Below are 21,044 nucleotides of genomic sequence, written 5' to 3' on the forward strand. Positions count from 1 at the left end.
ATAAAGTCATCTTATACCATCTCAGAGATAAAATTTAATGTCTCTGGCGTGTTTAGTGCTTGATTTATGGCGCTTTTAGTAGTTTTTAACAGTACCGTTATATGGGGAGTGGGCGGAGTTGCCACCCGATTTCAACTATTTTCACACCGTCAATAGAAGTGCTAAAAACATTTGCTTCCAGTGAATTTTGTTATTATAGCATTAGCGGTTTAGGAGATATGCACATTAAACCTATTAGAGGCGGGACCACGCCCACTTTTAAAAAAAAAATTTTAACTGCAGATGCCCCTCCCTAATGTGATCCTGTGTACCAAATAACAGTCTTGTATCTTATTGCGGAGCTTAGTTATGGCAAGTTATTTGTTTTTGATTAATGGCGTTTTGTGGGCGTGGCAGTGGTCCGATTACGCCCATCTGCAATACCAACCGTCTCACGGTACCATGAAAGATGTCTACCAAGTTTCATAAAGATATCTCAATTTTTACTCAAGTTAGAGCTTGCACGGACGGACGGACAGACGGACGGACAGACGGACGGACAGACGGACGGACGGACAGACAGTCACCCGGATTTCAACTCGTCTCTTCATCCTGATCATTTATATATATATAACCCTATATCTAACTCGATTAATTTTAGGTGATACAAACAACCGTTAGGTGAACAAAACTATTATACTCTGTAGCAACAGGTTGCGAGAGTATAAAAACACAGTTTCTTAACGTTCATTGACAAATTTTCTAAACACGCTGTAATACTGTACTTGGATGATCGAAATCATATCACCATAATAGAAAAACTACTGCTGTATTTTTCACTAAAAGGAAAGCCAAGAAAGTTTATAATGGACAACGAATTCAACTCAGTAAACATTAAAGATTTTTTAAACGAACAATCAATCGAGGTACACTATACAAAACCAAATAGCCATACAGGGAATGCCGACATTGAAAGGTTTCCAGTTCTTTAGGCGAAAAGATGAGAATTTTAGAAATAGAAGAACCCAGACTGACAACTCAAGAGAAAATGTACAAAAGCTTAGAATGGTACAACAACTCCTTTCACTCAACTATAAAATGCAAACCAACCGAGGTTATAGATGGAAAAGTAAGCAAAGAAAAAGTTCAAACACAAAAAAGCTTATAATTGATAATAGAAATAAAAAAGAGAAGATTACAATCGAACAGATGAAGAAGGATATGTTAAGAACTACAGAGCACTTAGGCATAAAAATGAACCCAAATATAGGAAGCTACACTTAGACAATATACACCCAGCAAATATAAAAAGATCAACTAAATTTTCAGGTACTCTGGACATTAATGCTTTTCACACTAATAACACCACTACAGACAATTAAGGCTACACTCATCGTGCTAAAAATCGAAAGCAACGAAGGCTACACAGAAATCTTTTTGGAAAACATAAATTTAATTCATAATTACAGCACAATATTACACATCATAGACCTATCCGAAATAAAAAATATTATAAACACTTTGGAATAAAACATTGAAATTTTAACACATAACGAAAACTACGACTACCTGTATAATGAACTGAACACACTTATTTACAAAATGCAAACACTCGTAACACATAGAAACAAAAGAGGACTGTCAATATAGTAGGAACAGGAATGAAATGGTTATATGGCACAATGGATGACCAGGACAGAACGGAAATAGAGGAACATCTTAAAGTAATAGACGAGAACAACCATAGAGCCATTTCCAACTTAAATAGAAATATAGAAATAAATAACTTTTAATAGAAAAAAAATTGAACCTAGTATAAACGGACTAGGCGTAGAAAATAGACGCTTGTAGAAACAACTCATTTATTTCGATTTATTGTTAAAAGTAAGAATCTTAAAAGACAAAATTGATCAATTGCAAAATAATATTGCCGTTTTTAGGCTCAATATAATGAATGAAAATATTTTAACAAAAGAAGAAATCATAAAATACGATATAAACATGTTTAAATTACAAAATATAAAGTTATACTCAGCACAGTATAAAAATAGTAAAATAATTTTTATTATTCAAATACCTAATGAAATTATAAATGTTAGAAAACCGATGTTTTCACCACTTCCTAATAATATATCACAAGAGTTAATGTTCAGTACAGAAGAAGTTGTAAAAATAAATAATACATATTATTCATTTCAAGAAAATATAAATGTAAAGAAACTAAAAGAATCAAACCTGTGTATCCTAAGAAACAATTGTGAAAGTATAAGAAATAATAAAACAGAGTTAATTGCAATAAAAGACGGATTATTGTTATTAAAAAACAAGTATGGAAGGGCTAAGTTCGGATGTAACCGAACATTTTATACTCTCGCAAAGTCAAATGGTATACTCGTTTGAGATTTCTTTGTGGATTGACTGATATTTTCGGTAGAAGGTCAACTATAAGCACTGGGGTCCACATATTTAGTACTTAGGGGCTTTTGGTTCGATTTAGACAATTTTTGGTCACAAGTTTTATAATACCTACTAATTTCAAAGTTAATATCGTTTAAACCAAACTGACATTCGAAGAATTAATGGTGCAACAAATTGAAAATATTAATAAAATAAAAGAATTGGAATATCACAGAAATACACATAAGCCAATAATTTGGACAACATTCGCTACTACTAACATTATATAATTTTTGCCGTAATAATTTACTTCTACATTTTTAAAAATCGTAAAGTTTCAGACATTAAAATACTTTGGAAACTCAGGGGAGGGGACAAGCTACAAGTTTGTTGGAGCCAATGACCCAATTGCACCAATAATTCCGATTTCGTCAAAATGACTACAATGCATTTTTAGCAACGTAAACACAAAGTGTCAGCAACCCGTATTTCCTTATTTTAGAATATAAGCGAATTATTGTAATAACACAATGGAAGAATGTAAAATAAAGTATAACCATCAACAACAAACGAATAGTTGTTTTTTTTTTTGCTTTTTGGTTCAACACACCTCGTATACATATATATTATATTTTATTCAAGGAAACTGGAAACAAGAAAAATCGTTAACTTCGGTATCCTTCACAAATGTATTATTTATAACAAAAAACAGACCTCTATTCAAATTTTGATCGGTCAGTTTTAATGGATGATGTATGCTATAGTTGTCCGATCTGAACACTATATTGTAGCGATGCCTTAGATAATAAGCTTTGTAAAATTTCGTGAAGATATCTTTTCGAATAAAAAAGTAAAAAGTGTTCCAGTCAAGGACCTGAGTTTGATCGTTCAGTTTGAATGGCAGCAATATGCCATAGTTGTCCGATATCGGCGATTCCGACAAATGAGCAGCCTTTTGATTTGAAAAGGCGTGTGAAAAATTTCAGATCGACATCTCAAAAACTGAAGGACTAGTTCGTGTTTATACAGACCGACAGATGAACATGGCTTAATCGACTCAGCTCATAACGCTAATTATTTATAAGGTGCGTGACAAAATGATAAGGTCACTTCGAAGTTAGTACAATATAAGCAAATGGAAATTCCTTGAAAATGGTAACCAAATTACAAAAATTCTATAAATAAATGAGAGACAAAAGATCGCTTTGAGACGTGGAAAGATACCGTTAGATTAACCAAAAAGTGCGTTTATTTAAAGAAGTGCACAATATATTGCGACAAAATGATAAGGTCGGTAATTTTGGTAACGAAATTTTTATTTCAATTGTAACATTTTTAAGTTATTAATTTATTCAATTTCCATTATTTTCAATTGTTTTATAAACTTTGTTGGCCATGGAATTTATAAGGTTTTACATTAATTAATCCGTACTGTTTATTTTCGGCATACACCTGGATGCTACCAGCAGCCTCCATAACATTCATATAGGGAGAACGTGTTGGCCAATCAAGAAATTCAATATTGTGGTCCTCAAACCACTGCCTTGTGGATTCACTTTCATAAATTGCTGCGTTATCTAGTTCAAAAATGAAATTTTTGTCGTAGTTTTTCAGCACGATCCCTGTTCAGGATATAAAAATACTGTATGTTATGTTAATTGATGCAAAAAATTTAAGGGAAAACAAAAATTCGTACTCACAAAAGTAATTTGGATTTGTCTTAGTATACCTGTTACCTGTGTATTTATTCATTATTAAATAATATGTATTACCAGTATAGTAAAAAAGGTATGTAAATCGGGTTTTTGTTCCAAAACGACAAAACCATTATATTATATTAAAATGTGGGTTTCTTTCTATAAAAAATCTGCCAATCCTTCTCTAAGGTCCTGAAACAATAAATTTAAAAAAAAGTTCTAACATAACAGTTTTGTTCGAAAAATAAACGCTTATCGAAGTTGCTAGAATTTATATGAGAATGCTGAAGGCTGATTATACTAATAACATAGACCTACAAAATTTTAAAATTTTCTGTGTATATATGATATATGTAAAATTTAAAAATAACAGTAATATAAAAAATTGTTTGTGTATTCAATCGCATTAATATTTTGGTTTTAGTGGAGCATTAGTAAACAATAAATTATTTAATATAATTGAAACCCGTTTTGTATTGTATGATTAACTGCTATTGAATTGGACGTATTGAAAAGACACGTAATGAAGGAAACGCATTAATACGAAACCGCTAGTTAGGACAATACCTTGCGGACATGGTGCTCTGTAATTATTTTTTGCATATTTTTTCTCTAACAATTCACTACAATTGTTGTCACTATAAAGTAATGTTGTTTCTTAACAATAACATAATTGCATGTAATGTTATAATTTAAAATTATGCTCCTACAGACTTTTTAGGGTTCATCATCAATTAAAATAGATCAGCATCAATGTTTCTTCAGGATGCCTTACCAGATCATTATTCATTTATCATATATGTACTCAAGCACATGTAGGTTAGGTTATTCGCGCGAATTTTAATAGGTTCTGCAGCCTCACTATCGATTCCTCTTCCAGTGTCTCATGAGATGCTCCATTGTTTCCCAGGTGCCTTGCTCTTGACATTTCCTGCAGTCCCCATTCAGCCCTATTTTGCAGGCGTGTCCCACCACCAGACTGTGACCAGTGAGTATTCCAATCATGTTTCTACAGTCTCTTCTATTAAGAGTGATTAGGAACTTTAGGTATTTTTAATCTACTGCTTTGCAAGTGAATATAGGTCATTCCATCGAATTTTAACTTTCCTTGCCATGCTCTTGTCCAGATCGTCGTAAAGACAATGCATGGGCTTACCAATAATAATAATCTAATAGTAAAGTCCTCTCTTTGAAATATACTGCAGTGATCCAGCAGCTTAAAAGGCAGCTATATACCTTATTCTGGGCAGTATATCCTCGCACCAACTCCGTACATGTAACATTAACAAAAAATATACATATGGTAATATGGAACTAATTTTTTCTCAAAATAAATAAAATGTAAAGCAATAAAGTGATGAATCAGGGAGCCCTCACTCTATAACTTCCTCGTGCTCCGTGTTACTCTCTACGACCCTAGGTATATATAAAATATAATATTATTATAATAACCTATGTATTTAAGGTTAGTCTGACCAGTAGACCAGTTTCGGTCCTTAATAGTTGAAAATAATATTTACAAATATAGACGAAAACGTTATTGGGGTAAAGGAATAAAATATATTGAACTCGAAGTTTTTCCGGAGGCTTCTTCTTTAAAAACAATCAATATAACAATATACATATAGTATATCCGGCCAAGCGTTGCTATGGCTATGCTATATTTACATTTAACTACTACTTAACATATACGAGTATAATAAACTACAATGAATATATTAGGTCAAGTAAAAAGTTTTTTTTCGTTCGGTTTTTATATTAGAGATGGCTTTATTGTCCATAGTACTACTGTTACGTGTCGCATCATGTCATACTATACGGCGCTGAAAACGTGTTTATTCGCACTAAAAGTTTGTCTTTGCCAGTTTTTCGATTGATTGAGTCAGTACGTTGTGAGCGCTCTTCAAAGATGTACACCAGCAAAGAGAAAATTCGCTATATTTTAAAATTATTCTTCGATCAAGGCAAAAAAGCAGCGAAAGCGGCTGAAAAAAATTAATTTAGTTTATGGGCCCGATACTGTAAACGAACGTGTAGCACAAAAGTGGTTTGCTAGGTTCCGTTCCGGTAATTTCGATGTCAAAGATGCACCACGCGTCGGGAGGCCTGTCGTCGAAAATTGCCATAATATCATGGAAATAGTGAAAACACATCGACCCGTTTCTGAGGCGGATTGTGACTGGCGATGAAAAACGGGTCAATTACGACATTCGAGCGCAAACGGTCGTGGTCAAAGCTCGGGGAAGCCTAATGCCTAGACGGTGGCCAAGACCGGATTGACGGCCAGGAAGGTTTTGTTGTGTGTTTTTTGGGATTGGCAAGGAATCATCTACTGCGAGCTGCTCCCCTATAGCCAAACGCTCAATTCGGCCCTCTACTGCCAACAACTGGACCGCTTGAAGGCCGCACTCATCCAGAAGAGGCCATCTTTGATCAACAGAGGCCGAATTGTGTTCCATCAGGACAACGCCAGGCCACACACGTTTTTGGTGACGCGCCAGAAGCTCCTGGAGCTCGGATGGGATGTCCTAATGCACCCACCTTATAGTCCAGACCTGGCACCAAGTGATTACCATCTTTTCCTGTCCATAGCGAACGCGCTTAATGGTGAGAAGTTGGCCTCAAGAGAGGCCTGTGAAGATTAGCTCTCCGAGTTTTTTGCCAATAGAGACGCAGTCTTCTACGAGAGGGGTATAATGAAGTTGGCATCTAGTTGGCAACAAGTTTACGAACAAAACGGCGCATATTTGACTTAAATCGGACAAATGTACATAAATTTATCATCTTTTGAAAAATCAATAAAAAACCGAATGAACTTTTTACTTAACCAATATTAATTACGAAGAAAAGCGAAAACATATTGCCGGGTATGTAATTCCAAAGGATTGTACTTGAGGTTTAATTTTAAAAATTATTTACAATATACAAATATTTGTCATTAGAAAAAATATATCTTTTAAGTTGGATTAAACTGGACAGAGTGTGCTAAATTTTACTAAACACGATTCAGTAATTTAGGAGCTCACCTCGGAGAAAACTCTAGTTTTCATTTAAAATATTAAACGAGTTTAGTGAACTATTTGTATTACTTGTCTGCAATACATAAATCGCATTCAAATACTTTTAGATATTTTTTTATAATTATGGAATTACGAATTACGAATCCTACACAAAATATGTAATGACAATGTTTGCGGTTGAGATCAAAAATGAGTACTCGCATCAACAACAAACAAAATAAAGAAAACGAGAAAATAAATAAATGATATTGTGTAGTTCCATTCAAAGGTGAACTATTTCGCCAATACAAACCGGCTAAGCTGCCATGTCGGTGCACATATGTATCAATGCGCATCGGGTCGCATGTTCGGAAGGTGCGCTTCGCTAATGTGCAAAAACGATGCGCGAGTTTTTCAAGTCCATTCAGCAGTAATCGAATGTATTGACCCCCGGCGGCTGGCACATCAATTGCGCTCCTAATCCGAGTGGTGAGAGGATGTTTGCCGCTACGTACAATAGCTGCATTTAACCCTTTTGTACCCGGGGCCACATGCATCGATCGCTGCGCCTTGTTCAGTTCGATGCAGTCAATCAGCTAGTTTATTTGTTTGTGCCGCATTCGTTTGATTTCATTGTTTGCTTATAGAAATTGTTGTAGGGTTTGTGAAAATTGCGACGAAGATAGATGTGATATACTTGCACATATGTGTGTGTCATCCGATTTACTCGTTATCCTTTTAGGTTGCATTATCCGTTAATTTGGATGAATTGTTTGACATTCACATTCTGTACTTATGCCGCAAGCAAGCGATTTTTTGCTATTGATATATTTTCGCTGATGAGAAATGCACCTATGAAATTGATAAAACACATTTTTGAAAACACTAAACTCACACATTGGAATGTTTTTGAACAAAAAAGACTTCTATTCTAGTATTCTTAAACGAATGCCTGCAGGAGTGGTTATAAGAAAGCGATGGGAATCTAGATGATCTGGGTAAACCCTTACTTCAAGCCGTGAAAATATTGTAACCATTTTATTCGTAGCTCAATGAGAATTATATACCAAGAAGCTTCAAACTTGATTAATTAATGAATAGGAGTTCAAAGATTCATTGTTTTTAGAAAACCTTTTCTAACTCTTTCAAAAACAGATTTCTACTAAAATTTGAAATAATTTGAAATACTTAACTGAAATGTATGTGCGCTCGCCTAACTATGCGGACCTTCTATACTGTAAGAGCTCATAATTAACAGGAATGTCAATAAGATTTTTTTTGGATTCATATATTCAAAGCTTTTTGTACAACTTACAAGTAAATAAAATGCTGGAAAAAAAAGCATTAAAAGATAAGACAGAGATAAAATTTAATGTCTCTGGCGTGTTTAGTGCTTGATTTATCGCGCTTTTAGTAGTTTAGTTTAGTAGGACGGACAGACAGTGACCCGAATTTCAACTCGTCTCTTCATCCTGATCATTTATATATATATAACGCTATATCTAACTCGATTAGTTTTAGGTGATACAAACAACCGTTAGGTGAACAAAAGGTGGCCAGAGTATAAAAAGAGCAAAGTATGGTAAGCATCCATAAATACCAAAAGGGATGTATTTGGCGAATTTCACCATTTGTACAAAGATTTAAGACGTTATTTTTTTTTAAATTTAATATTGTATAAAATGTATAATATATGTGCCGTTTCAATGCGAATCGGTGCTGAAAAACGCTTCAAAACTGTTTTCTCGTATTGATCAGCTCTATGCTCGGCTTCGGTCAGCTTCCACCTATGCGATTTTGTATGAAAATGTACGCACACAGTTTTGAAGTTTAATTCTCGTATTCGTCAGCTCTGCACTGGCCTCGGTATTTAATTTATTCTGATGAATAAAGAAATTACAGTCAAAAGTTTTCCCTTGAAAATATTAATAGCGGGTATTCTAAATATTTTTCTACATTCATGACAATTGATCGTAAGCAAAATATGAGACAACCATACAAGCGAACTATGCAACACGCGATTCTGCTCCGAAAAACGCTTCAAAACTGGTTTTCTCGCATTAATCAGCTTTACGGTCGGAGCCTGTGCAATTTTGTATGAAAATGTATATGCACAGTTTTAAAGCTATTTTATCGTATTCGTCAGCCTTGCACTGGGCTCGGCTTTCAGCGTCCACTCTGGAGGCACCTTATGGTAGAATAATTCCCTTGCTGTAATCGCTGTTCTTCAGCAAAGTAAACATTGACGTCCATTGATCACACCGTTTTTACTTGCCCCCTATAGTTAGAATACATTGACTTCTGAAGTTCAATACAGTTTTGCCGTGGTTACAATTGAATATATTATATCATGATAAAAAGTTAACAAAATAATACACAGCTTCAGTAAAACAAATTGAAGTAGCATCAAAATGTTGTATGTTGCATAAAAATATAGAAAAGTTGTAACGATTTTTCGTTGAACTTCTCTTCCTTTAAAAAAATAAGGAAAAAAGATTTCTTTACAACCTAGTAGTATAAATAGCTAAAAAAAAGTTTAATATGATAGGTGAACCTGATCAAAATATGTGCCCTTTTGTTCCAATCAAGCCTAAACATGCAGTTTCAAATATAACAATAATAAAAGAAAACAAGTAAGGAAGGGCTAAGTTCGGATGTAACCGAACATTTTATACTCTCGCAAAGTCAAATGGTATACTCGTTTGAGATTTCTTTGTGGATTGACTGATATTTTCGGTAGAAGGTCAACTATAGGCACTGGGGTCCACATATTTAGTACTTAGGGGCTTTTGGTTCGATTTAGACAATTTTTGGCCGCAAGGTGGCATACTTTAAACGTATTATTCACGCAAAGTTTTACCCCGATATAATCATTGTTGCTTGATATGCATAGTGGGAAGTGAAAGAATCAGATGGAATTGAAAATGGTATTATGTGGGAAATAGGCGTGGTTGTAGTCCGATTTCGCCCATTTTCGCACTATGATATAGAAACACGAAAAGAACGTTATGCACCGAATGTGGTTGAAATCGGTTGAGCAGATCTCAAGATATGAGTTTTCACCTAAAAGTGGGCTGTGCCACGCCCACTGACTAATTTTGAACGCGGTTCCTATAAAGTCATCTCATACCATCTCAGAGATAAAATTTAATGTCTCTGGCGTGTTTAGTGCTTGATTTATCGCGCTTTTAGTAGTTTTTAACAGTACCGTTATATGGGGAGTGGGCGGAGTTGCCACCCGATTTCAACTATTTTCACACCGTCAATAGAAGTGCTAAAAACATTTGCGTTTAGTGAATTTTGTTATTATAGCATTAGCGGTTTAGGAGATATGCATATTAAACCTATTAGAGGCGGGACCACGCCCACTTTTTAAAAAAAGATTTTAACTGCAGATGCCCCTCCCTAATGTGATCCTGTGTACCAAATAACAGTCTTGTATCTTATTGCGGAGTTTAGTTATGGCAAGTTATTTGTTTTTGATTAATGGCGTTTTGTGGGCGTGGCAGTGGTCCGATTACGCCCATCTGCAATACCAACCGTCTCACGGTACCAAGAAACATGTCTACCAAGTTTCATAAAGATATCTCAATTTTTACTCAAGTTAGAGCTTGCACGGACGGACGGACGGACAGACAGTCACCCGGATTTCAACTCGTCTCTTCATCCTGATCATTTATATTATATATATATAACCCTATATCTAACTCGATTAGTTTTAGGTGATACAAACAACCGTTAGGTGAACAAAACTATTATACTCTGTAGCAACAGGTTGCGAGAGTATAAAATTACTCTGCAATAATCTTTACTTTTCGATTAATTGAAACGTTCCAAAATCACATTGTTTTACAGCCTTTGAAATACATTTACTAAATATTCTAAAAAAATATTCTTCACGGGTATGCAGGCTGTCTTACAAACCATGTATTTGTATGCCAGTTAAATTGAAGCCGTTTGAAGAAGGTTAAAGCAGATTCTTGTAGATTAGACTTTTTTAGAATAATCTTCATAGCACTAGAACTTTCAATTGAGTATAGTCATGGACTTAAAAGGGGTTATTATCATTCTTGGACAACTAAAGAAGTCCTTGCAGGGCCGCCGAGAGAAAAACTGGACCCAGGGGTAAAAAGATGGGTGCCTCCCACCTAGAGGAATGCCCCTAATACCTTATAAATCTTTCCTTATCTTACCACTAAGTTGTATGGAATAAGACGGGTTTCAAAATTTGCATCGTCAACGTGTCTGAGGTGAATAGCTTCATTGGACAACTTATCAGATTCATCAACGGAATATTTTTTTAAAAAAGTTTTTGCAGCTGCGTTGAGTTCATCTTCTTTTGATAGCCATAGAAATGAGAACGATTCGTTTATGACACTCACTGCGGCGAATATTTTCTTCATTCCACAGATGACGCTGTCAAGTATGAAGTAGAAAGTGTTTCTTTTGAATTAAATTTCTTCTTTACTACAATTTTCATCCACTTCTTCATATAGGTTGTTTCCATGTATTTTTTTCTTGCTGATGGTGTAACTTCATCTCAACATGTTTTAAACTGTCTACAGTAATTTTGCATTCATTATAAATTACTTTCCACTGGTCGCGCAGAAATTGCAAATCCACAAGAAGCCTCTCTAGAAGAACCAAATTTATTTCATTGATTGACTGAATTAAAACATATGCAAGCTACCAAAACGAACTCAAATTTGCTCATATATTTTAAAATTCCATCAACATGCCGACAAGTTTTGCTGTAAGGTTGAGTTTTTTTTAACTTCTTTCAAAGCGTTTACCAGTCCGGGGAGATATTTTGCCAATGGCGATTCTGGCAGACCACCTTGTATTAGAAATACGGTGAAATGAGTTGGGTGTTTTGAATTTTAAAATTTCCTAACGTTGTGTGTGCTTCTGAAAATATTAAAACATTTTTGAATGACACCAAGAGTCGAGGCAGAGTCGACTCCAGCCAAATTCAGCTTGTGAGCACCACATATATACGTTGGACGGAATTTTGCGCTTCATATCTACCGCTAATATTACTATCATTATCGTAGCCCTGTCCACGGCAATCTTCCAAAGGAGTGTTCATATTTTTTGTTTCAATAGCTTTGTCGGATTTTTCGTGACAATCTACAAATCCAGAAAATGTTCCTCTATGTAGTAGACTTTTTTCTCATCATCGAGACGGATATAACAAAATAAATCTAGTTTGCTACGAACCCTTTCGAGAACTCCGGGCCCGAGGGGAATCATTCCCGATTCACCCCCCTCCTATCGGGCTTGGTCCTATGTTATGCTAGTAAACTCTTGAAATTAGATATCATAAATCAACAACCCGCCTTAAACTCATTACAAATCTGTTTAGACGTTGTTTTTGATTCCAGCTAGTTCACCTGGATGGCTAAGTGTTAGGTCGAAAGTTTTTCCTTATTCCTTAAAAATCTTTTAAGGTACATACAGTAGTCTAAGCATCTGATGTAACTCCGATGTAGCTCACAAACTTTTCCCAAACCGGAACTCGGTATCAAACCCTTCGTACATGTGCGAGAATTCTCTATTTATTTTGTACTACTCCCAGTTATGTACTTATCAAATCAAGTTGCGTAAGGGAAACACAATACGAATCTTGATATATGTATTTACTTTGCACATGTGCTATTATTTTGAATCTTAAAATCCAAAAATTTACACAAAACGTCAAGGTTATGCAATATAACATTATCGAATATAATATGACTTAATACCTACATACATATGCCATATTTACTCGTACATAAGTATAATGATTTTCGCTTTCATTACTTTTCTACCACTTGTTATCGTACTTGTCCTGAATTTTTATTATTTGTGTACTCACATGTGTTTGTATGGATGGTATTTATGTTAAGATATGAGAAAAACCCGCACTAACTGTCCGTTTATTTAAAGAAAATATTTTTTACACATATACATGCACATAAATGAAGGAATATATACTTGTATTTATGTATATTTTCTTTTTCATGGGAATAAAAATCGTTTTCTTTTTTTCTTTTCTTTTAAAATTTGGCTTGTTAGTTTTTGATTTCGAGTCGATGATTCACTGACCCTCGTTTCATAGCACAAACAGTCACCGATGCAAAACCGTGGACCGAATCAGCTGATACGACCTATCTTATGAGAGCGCAATGTAAATGAACAGTCATCACCGCTTCTACCGTCCGCTTCAACAGACCGTACGGTAGGATATCCGCGAAAATTGGATTTTTCCCGCGAATACGGGTGAGCTGAGAGTGAGAGAGCAATCTCTTGCAACGCAGGGTTGCCAGTCTCGATATTTTGTAGTAATTAAAAAATAAACTTGAATGTATTTGAAATATTCTTAAAATAATTCAAAATCAGAGTCGAAGACATTTATTTATACATAGGTAGACTATTTTTAATAGTCAGATTTAATTTTTGATTTGACTTTTACATAATGAAAAATTATAACTAAAAAACTAAATGTGTGAAAAATCGTGTATACAAATAGAACAATGGCAATATTCGTGAAATGAAAACAAAAGAGAACAACTGATTTTTGGGTTGCAACTACGGGCATAACTTTTGACAAATTTGGTTTGATACGGGCGGTAAGTACGGAAGGGAGGAATGTCGGTGACTGTTTGTGCTATCAGGTGGTTTTCTCATCGATATCTTCCTACCTCACATTTCTTTTATTGACAGTTTTTGCGGCTGGACTAACGGATTAAATAAGTATGTATGTATGTGATATTTTTTTGTGTTGTCATAGGCATATGTGTATTAGGGAGGGTCAAACAAATTTTTTTTCGCTTGGTACTCTGAAAAATAGGTTCTTAGACACCTCTAAGAAAGTCTCTCTAAGTATGAGCTCTTATTTGTAACGGGAAAGTCCACCGCCTTACATTACAATTTTTTTTCTTATTATCAGAAAAATTCAAATCTCACTTCCAGCGACTTGGAAAAATATCTCGTTTTATAGATTTTGTAGGAAATTGAATGCTCTAACCGTTTAAGCCTAACCGTTTAAAAGATTGAAAGAAGATATTTTGATTATTTTAAGGCAATTTTTTTTCAATTATATAACTCAGTGAAAACAAATAATTTTTAATTGCAAAACTCATAGTTTTGTAGGAAATTTACTGCTCTACAAAAATGATCTCTTTGGTTTTGTTTCTCTAGTTTTTCTTTTCTTTGATAGGCATTGATATTATATTTGATGATGAATATCTCGAAAATGGAATTATTTATAATATTTAGATTTGCTGAACTTATAAAAAACTCAATAAGAGCCGTAAATTTCATAAAAACCTATAAGTTGTGCTATTTAAAATATTTTTTTTTCATTGAATTATAAAATTCATGAGAAAAAAAATGTGCCTTAAAATAACCAAACTTCAATCTAATGTCTATGTATCCACGTATGTATGTAAATACTGAATGATGAACTATAACATTAGGTAAAGTAAAAAGTTCGTTCGGTTTTTTATTGATTTTTCAAAAGATGATAACTTTGTGTACATTTGTCCGATTTAAGTCAAATATGAGCCGTTTTGTTCGTAAACTTGTTGCCAACGAGATGCCAACTTCATTATACCCTTCTCGTAGAAGACTGCGTCCCTATTGGCAAAAAACTCTGAGATCCAATTTTCACAGGCCTTTCTTGGGGCCAACTTCTCACCATTAAGCGCGTTCGCCATGGACAGGAAAAGATGGTAATCACTTGGTGCCAGGTCCGGACTATAAGGTTGGTGCATTAGAACCTCCCATCCGAGCTCCAGGAGCTTCTGGCGAGTCACCAAAGACGTGTGTGGTCTGGCGTTGTCCTGATGGAACACAATTCGGCCTCTGCTGATCAAAGATAGCCTCCTCTGGATGAGTGTGGCTTCAAGCGGTCCAGTTGTTGGCAGTAGAGGGCCGAATTGAGCGTTTGGCCATAGGGGAGCAGCTCGCAGTAGATGATTCCTTGTCAATCCCACCAAACACACAGCAAAACCTTCCTGGCCGTCAATCCGGTCTTGGCCACCGTCTGGGCCGCTTCCCCGAGCTTTGACCACGGCCGTTTGCGCTCGATGTTGTCACAAGTGACCCATTTTTCATCGCCAGTCACAATCCGCTTCAGAAACGGGTCGATTTTATTGCGATTCTGCATCGATTTGCAGATGGAAATTCGGTCCATCATATTTTTTGCGTTAGTTCGAGTGGCACCCAAACATCGCGCACCTTTTTGAATCCAAGGTTATGCGAATGGTTCCAAACGGTTTTCTGGCTTCTTTAGTTCCTCAGCAATTAAATAAGTGCCCACGTGACGGTCTGTTCCCACTATTTCCATGATATTATCGCAATTTTCGACGACAGGCCTCCCGACGCGTGGTGCATCTTCGACATCGAAATTACCGGAACGGAACCTAGCAAATCACTTTTGTGCTGCACGTTCGTTTACAGTATCGGACCCATAAACTAAATTAATTTTTTCAACCGCTTTGGCTGATTTTTCGCATTGAATGAAGAAAAATTGTAAAATTTAGCGAATTTTCTTTTTGCTGGTGTACATCTTTGACGAGCGCTCACAACGAACTGAGTAAATCAATCGAAAAACTGTCAAATACAAACTTTTAGTGCGAAAAAACACGTTTTCAGCGCCGTGTAGTATGACATGATGCGACACGTAACACTAGTACTATGGACAATAACGCCATCTCTTAGATAAAAACCGAACGAACTTTTTGCTTGACCTAATATATGTGTAAATGTATTGAAATCCTCATTCACATTTGTTACAAGAACGTGATTTTATCCGGTCAGTTTGTATGTCACCTATATGCTATGGTGATCCGATCTCAACAATTTCTTCGGAGAAGTTCGTGAATACAAGTACATCTCGTCAAATGACAAAGTTTTTCAAACAAACCTTTGATTTTGATCTTACAGTTTGTAGTTCAGCCTACAATTGCCTCATATCCGAAATTACTTGAAGATATCTCGTCAAATGAAAAAGTTTTCCATACAAGCACTTGATACAGAGAGTTCAGTTTGTATGGCAGCTATATGCTGTAATGCTTCTTGAGAAGAAAAGGACGAGTCCAAATTTTAGATAGGTATTTCAAAAACTGAGGGACTAATTTGCGTATATATAGACAGACCGACGAACGGACAGACGGGTGTTACAAACATCGGGGCAAACTTTTTTTATTTTTTTATTACAAACATTTTTAAAACGATAACAATGTTTGATAGCACTGCAACTAGTTTATAAACTAACGAGAAGTTTGATTTTAAGTGCTTACAAAGATAACAAAGAAATTGGTAATTCCATGAATTTATTGGTATTGTAACTTCAAACTAAATTAAGTGGCTTTTTCGACAGAAGCGACCAGAGAAACATCTGTCGACGAGGATATTTCTCGCTTCCTCATTTACATGTCTTTTGTAGTGCGCGTCTGCCTGAAATCTTATTTTTTCAGCGACTGTATTTACATTAAAGACGCGATAGATATTAGCATTTCTTACGTACTAGCGAGCCTTAACAATACTCCTTGCACCTTATTTTGGAAATTTTATAATATTTATGCTTCTATTATTGGCGCAACCCCACAGTTGCCCATCATATGACTATATCGGCTTGATAATTTGTTTGTACAAAAGTAATTTGTTATGTATGGACATGGCATCGAGCGTAATGGCAAGATATTTGGCTGTATCGGCATATGGTATGCAGACATTAAAAATACTTATAAGGTGATAAGTAATTCTTTTTTTCGCGATTCACATGGCATCGAGCGTAATGGCAAGATATTTGGCTGTATCGGCATATGGTATGCAGAAATTAAAAATATTTATAAGGTGATAAGTAATTCTTTTTTTCGCGATTCACATGAATTCACATGAACTGATTTGCCATCGTTTAGTTTTATTCCTCATTCCTTAGTCCATTTGACTACGGAGTTGATTGCATGTTGCAGATGTCTCGCAGCTTTTTCTGCCATGTTTTCGACGCATAGTATTACCGTGCTATCAGAAAAAGTGGCAGTCATACTGTTTGGTGCTACTGGTAAATCTTTAGTACACATAATATACAAAAAACTTCCCTGTGGCACGGCTGTTTCAATCTCCCTTAGTTTGGAAAACTTATTCCCTTGTTTTACACGGAAAAATCTCGAGGTCATATACGATTCTAGAAGAGTACAATACTCAACCGGAAACATAATTTTAATTTATGCATAAGTCTTTCGTGCCACACCTTATCGTTCGCCTGCGCAACGCCAAGGAATACCGCTGAGCACACTTTTCCCTCTTCCAAAGTTTTTTCTATTTTGGATATGATTCTATGAATTTGTTCTATTGTATAGTGCTTGTTTTTGAAGCCGAACTGATGCGATGGGCTTAACTGCTTTTCAGCTATAGTAGATTTTAATTTGAAGGATTAATTTTCCAAAAAGTTTGTAGCGCAACGGTGCATGTTGAACGTTTAAGATTTTTTTATTTTTCCAGAGCGAGTAATCAACTTTCTTGTCAGCCAATAGTGGAGATAAGGATTTGTGTATTGATTCATTCTTAATATAAGTAATTTCTCGTTTTAATTCAGCTGTTGCTCTATTAAGATCAGTTTTGTCAAGCGGCGAGCGTGTTTGTTGTCATTTCTGTCGTAGTTTTTATTTCTTTAGGGTAAATTGAACCCTTAACTTTCCGCTTCATCTCCGGAGAATTATCCCCAGAAGCTTGACAAATTTCTTTTGTAAACCTGTCAGCTCCTACCCCTAATTGTTCGATTGTTGTGATTTGTGGACAGTCTTTTGTACCCTGAAGTACTTGCTTGAACGAAGTCCAGTCAGTTCCTGTTGTACAGTTTCAAATTTTAGTGTTAAATATATTGGGGAATGCACAGAGCTTAGATCTATCCCTCCTTCTATTTCGATGCGATGAAATTTCGGGATACTTTTCTAGTAATAAAGAAGTCTATTACATCATTACATTTTGTTAACCAGGAAGTTAGTGTTCCGGTCGATACAAATTCATATCCTGTATCCTGAGCCGCCTGGATAAATCTCGTTCTTTTGATGTCGTTGGGCGCAACCTCCAGTAGACATGCTTCGCACTAAAGCCGCCACCCATAATAAATTTGTGTAAAAGTTCTTTATATTCATCAAGGAGAATTTTGTACGTCTTCGAGCAATATATTGCAGTAATTGTTAGAGGATGGTTCATTAATTTTAATGTAATAGTTGTGGTTTGAATATTGTGCATACTGGTTTCTCCATCCTCATAATGCCTAATAATGTTCATACTTCGATTTAATATTTTTAACTGTCTGTATTTCAGAATTCGATGATGATGCATTTTCTTTTGTAATCACTTCTACTAAAGATTCAGCCTTATGTTTTTTACTAGGCTTTTTGCTTTTCTTTAAAATCTACTCTGTTTCCAGAGCCAATTCTTCTTCATCAGTTTCGTAATGCGGCTCACTATCATTAGTCACAAGGTGCTCTAATTTTGTTCTTTAAGCTTTTGATTTTCGGTTTTTAATTGGTATCATAATTGGTCTAATTCTTTCACTTTTATTTTTAATTGATCTATTTCAGAAACAACTTTTTTCGGTTGGCTTGGTGTTTTCTGACCCGCTGCAGGTTTTGGGCTACGAATCATGGTACAGCTTAATTTTAAATCACTTTATATGATAAATAAGTTCTTTTGGATTTCCAAAGAAAATTTTCAGGAAAGATTGTAGAATTTAAACTAATGGCAACTTTGCCTTTCTAATAGCTAATGCAAATAAGTTTTTGGAGTATACTTTTAGGGTGCTATTATTCACAGTGGTTTGTGTAGAATATGTTTGATAGGTAGAATATTGGAACATAAAGTAAAAATCCAAGTTATGGTGGTTCCGACTTTAGCAGTTGCTGATGTTATTTGTAATTTGTGGAACAGCCGTTTCTTTGCTCCCTTGCACATCACTTCAACGTCCATCCGGGTTTCCGAATTTAAACTTTCGAGTTGCTTCACTTAACGTATATTATATCTGTATTTGATGAAAAATATTCACTTTTTTATAGCGCGCAGCAATTTACTTGGTTTAGCCGCCAATGTTGCTCATATATTAAACAGCTTTACAAAATAAAAAAAAATTGTTTGTTGCCCTGGATATTTCAGCAAATTTTGATGCTTCCAAGTGCCGAGATAACGACCTTATAATAATAAGGAGCAGAGAGAGAGGTTCCACCAAGATCTAAAAGTAATTTTAGAAAGGTATGATTGCAGATTACTGATCATATGATTGCAGATTACTGTTGGAATTTTAAAAGAAATGGTCATCTGCAAAATAATAAAACGACAACTCTCTCTGCTTACTTTGATGTATGTATTCCTAGTTTGCAAAAAGCAAACCGATATTATAAAAATAACTGCTATTTTGTTCATATTTTCTGATTTTTTAAATGTAAAATGAAAACAAGGATTTAAAAATAAACAAGAGCAAATCTTACAAAATCATTGATAGTGTCATGAACTGTGGGCTCAAGTAAAATTTACGATTTTTGTATTGAATCGCTACTATGATCTTATTTATAGTTAAAAGATCTTTGAGGCTTCGAGGAGAAATAGAACCATTGTAATTTTAGTTGAAAAACAATAGTTCCAAGAGGTTTGGCCGCTTGATTAGTTCCCACTAACTATATATAATTACTCCGATCGAATATTTTCAACGAATTATATTTAAAAAATAAATGTGTTGTTGTTGTTGTAGTGACAGCAAAAAATACTTCCCCAAATTTTTTTTGACCGCTTAGACCCCATATATAACTGTTTCTCACTTATGTGCCTGGTTAAATTCACCCAAACTGCTATCTCGCACTTCAAGAAAAGGTTCATACCGCAATTACAGTCTAGATAATTTAATAATTCTTTATGACATCACACATTTAATAGGACACAAACTTTTTTTAAACAGATAAAATAAACTCTATTAACTTCGACTTTTCGCCGAAATGCTCTTCAGTAGTTTTGCAGAACTCCCGCCGATGATGTCGGTTCCGTCGCAAGCGAAGGGAAGAGCCTCAGCATGCTTTACCAGATACTTAATTAACTAAAGCACTTCCAGGTAATTGCAAATTTACAAACAAAAACACTCATATATAGCACATACTTACTGCATGAGGAATATAGGTACCAACATTCTTATGTAAAATATATGTGAAAGCGTCGCTTGCATATATTATATGAGTATGTTTATAAGCACAACGCCTGACCATCTTAAAATATAAGAGGTTGTCCCGCGCTGCTACACGACCTTCTTTTTATTATTAGTAAAAACTTTGCCCTAGCTTCGTCTCAAGGCCAGCAAGTAGTGAAGTAGTGAAGAATGTGTTCATATGTTCACATATTTATGGTATACATTACATACATACAAGTAAGTTTAAAATTGGCTGTACATCAGTAATTAATATTGCGTATGCAAAGAGTAGTTCAGATAGTGGTTTCTTTATTAACTCAAAACTTATGGATCAAACATCTCGCTTTTAATTATGGTTTATGCGGAACCGCGATATTTCCATTGTATAATAAAGAAGACACCCAGATTTATTTGAAATGAGTTAGTTGAAAATGTTCACAGTAGACTTTCTTTGATACTGACTGGCGGAACCTTGAGACGGTTCGCATTAATAACAAAATATATGTATATATATATATGTATTGTATATAGGCGAAAAATGTCTACGGATCACTCTGAACGGTTTGGTCATCGATTTTCAAGACAAAGTTTAGCTTCTATTATCCAGGTGTACGGAGCCAATGGCGTGCAATTCTGTTCCTGTAATTTTGTTGTCAATGATGCACTTCTCTCCTGGGGCCCTTGTCCATAAAAGAATGGGAATCTGCGATTCGAAACGTCATGTATATACTGGTTCGAAAGCAAAGAGATATGAATTCAACAAAAACAGATTGGAACCATTTAAATAAGGCTGAATACAAATAGAAG

The 21,044-nt window shown here is 35.1% G+C and overlaps 1 protein-coding gene and 1 long non-coding RNA gene across 2 annotated transcripts in view; both read right to left on the minus strand.

Annotated features, from left to right (window-relative positions):
* The window catches only part of Sytbeta (Synaptotagmin beta), a 162,986-nt gene that overhangs the window by 39,968 nt on the left and 101,974 nt on the right, over positions 1-21,044 (minus strand). The window lies entirely within an intron of this gene.
* Positions 4,615-13,301, minus strand: LOC118682355 (uncharacterized). Its single transcript, XR_004978143.2, has 2 exons — positions 12,930-13,301; positions 4,615-7,924 (listed from the first exon to the last, which is right to left on the minus strand). It is a non-coding gene; the product is annotated as an uncharacterized lncRNA (long non-coding RNA).

Source organism: Bactrocera oleae, chromosome 6, assembly GCF_042242935.1.
Source record: "Bactrocera oleae isolate idBacOlea1 chromosome 6, idBacOlea1, whole genome shotgun sequence".
Classification (NCBI taxonomy): Eukaryota; Metazoa; Arthropoda; class Insecta; order Diptera; family Tephritidae; genus Bactrocera; species Bactrocera oleae.